This window comes from Xylocopa sonorina, unplaced genomic scaffold, assembly GCF_050948175.1.
Source record: "Xylocopa sonorina isolate GNS202 unplaced genomic scaffold, iyXylSono1_principal scaffold0079, whole genome shotgun sequence".
NCBI lineage: Eukaryota > Metazoa > Arthropoda > Insecta > Hymenoptera > Apidae > Xylocopa > Xylocopa sonorina.
This window is the reverse complement of record NW_027490150.1, coordinates 457,501-460,000: the sequence shown is the minus strand read 5'-3', so window position 1 is coordinate 460,000 and position 2,500 is coordinate 457,501.

Genomic DNA, 2,500 nt, shown 5'->3' with positions numbered 1-2,500 from the left:
ATTCGTTCCGAAATAAAAATTATAAGAGTCCAGATATGTATGGATGAAACGAACGCAAAGCGTATGCAGCAAAGAAAATAACCTTCCTTCGGTCGAGATCCGTCATGTTCAGAGAGGAATAACATTCGTCGCAGCAGCCTCGTTGTCGAGAGTCTGAAACCCGCCGTTGCGAGATCGAATTTCACATGCTCGCTTCGTGTTGTCGGGTAAATGTATAGACCGCTCGAGGCTGTCCTGCCGTACGAGATTCCTAACGAACTTACGAATTTTTTTTTTTTCGTTTACCTGAGCTACGGAGCCGACTCGACTGGATGGTAATATGGCAATTCGAAAGAGTCCCGTACTCTTTCGGTCGACCGTGTGTCGTTCGTTCGGAGGGGACGTTTCCGTCGCAGGAGCCTCGTTGTCGAGAGTCTGAAACCCGCCGTTGCGAGATCGAATTTTAAGTGCTCGCTTCGCGTTGCCGGGAACCAAGTATAGACCGCTCGAGGCTCCGATACGACGAGTCCCAACGAATTTTTACCCGAACGAAGAGAACGTACCGTCGACACGACCCTCGAATTTTTCGCAGGATCGCGTGTCGCACCGCTCTCTCCTATCTGTCGATCGTATTTGTACCGTTCCGTTCGGAGGGGACGATACCGTCGCGCAAGCCTCGTTGTCGAGAGTCTGAAACACCCAGGCGTCCGTTGCCGAGCTCTTACGAATCATTTATGCTCGCTTCGCGTCGTCGGGGTTGAAACATAGACCGCTCGAGGATGTTGTACGGCGAGTCCCAACGAATTTTTACCCGAACGGGAAAACGTACAGTCGTCGACCTCGAATTCTCTCAGGATTCGTGTCGTCGTCACCGCTCTCATATCAGTCGATCGTACCGTTCCGTTCGGAGGGGACGATTCGTCGGAGCAGCCTCGTTGTCGAGAGTCTGAAACACCCAACGTCCGTTGCCGAGCACTTACGAATCATTTACGCTCGCTTCGCGTCGTCGGGGTTAAACATAGACCGCTCGAGGCTGTTGTACGGCGAGTCCCAACGAATTTTCACCCGAACGGCCCGCTTCGTATCGACTTCACGAATTATCGTGAGAGCGCGTGGTCGCGCCGTAACCTGTTCAAGTCGATCGTATCGTACCGTTCCGTTCGGAGGGGACGATTCGTCGCTGCACAGCCTCGTTGTCGAAGAGTCTGAAACACCCAGCGTCCGTTGCGAGCTCTTACGAATCATTTACGCTCGCTTCGTGTCGTCCGGGTAAATATAGACCGCTTCTCGAGGCTTGCAACCGGCGAGTCCCAACGAATCTTTACCCGAACGCGCGCGTGTCGTCGACTTCGAATTCGTGCATGGAGCGTGCGTGGTGTCGTCGCGCGTAACCTGTTGAAGATGGTCGATCGTACCGTTCCTTTCGGAGGGGACGATTCGTCGGTAATAGCCTCGGTTGTCGAGAGTCTAAGACGCGCCCAGCGGTCGTTGCGAGCTTTCGAATCATTTTATGCTCGCTTCGTGTCGTCGGGTGAACGTATAGACCGCTTCTCGAGGCTTGTACAACCGGCGAACGTTCTAACGAATTTTTTTTTACATTTACCCGATCGGTGTTTACGGTACATTAGCGGACCCCTCGAGTTCTCGTAATCGAGAACTCGTCGGGTCCGCTTTTTTATTTGCCATTTTTTCAGAAAGCAATACGCCGCTGGCACTTTGCCGTTTTCCCACTCCCAGAATTGTGCCGTTCAGCTCAGAGGGGACCCGTTCCGTTCCGTGCCGTCCACACCCATAACCTCGTTGTCGAGAGTCTTGAAACCCGCCGTTGCGAGATCGAACTTTACTTGCTCGCTTCGCGTTGTCGGGAAAAATATAGACCGCTCGAGGCTGTGTGGTTGGGCGAACGGTGTGGAGCGTCCTAACGAATGTACGAATTTTTTTTTCGTTTACCTGAGCCTTGTTGGAATCGACACGACTGGGTGGTATTGGAATTTTGAAGAGACCGTCGTCGTCGTTCGTTCGTTCGGAGGGGACGATTCCGTCGCTCGCGCCCAAGCCTCGTTGTCGAGAGTCTGAGAAAAACCCGCCGTTGCGAGATCGAATAATTTTATACTCGCTTCGTGTTGCCGGGGAAAACTCTTATAGACCGCCTCGAGACTGTGCGCGAAGACGACGAGTGTGTCCCATCGATGATAACATTGTTATGTTCACCCGAACGAGAGCGTCTTGTCGATCTCGAAAGCAATACGCCGCTGGGTGTTTGGTCTTTTTTCTTCTCAGTTCGACGCGCACGTTCGTTCCAGAGGGGACGATTCCGCCGTTGCCCGTTGTCCTCGTTGTCGAGAGTCTGTAATCCCGCCGTTGCGAGCTCGAACAGTTTATGCTCGCTTCGCGTTGCCGGGAGGTAAAAGACCGCCTCGAGGCTGCTGGTACGCGGAGGAGTCCTAACGAATTTTTGAAGGGATTTTTTTTTTTCTCTTCGCACCTGGACGCGCGCGTGCATTTTTTCGTAACTTTGAGG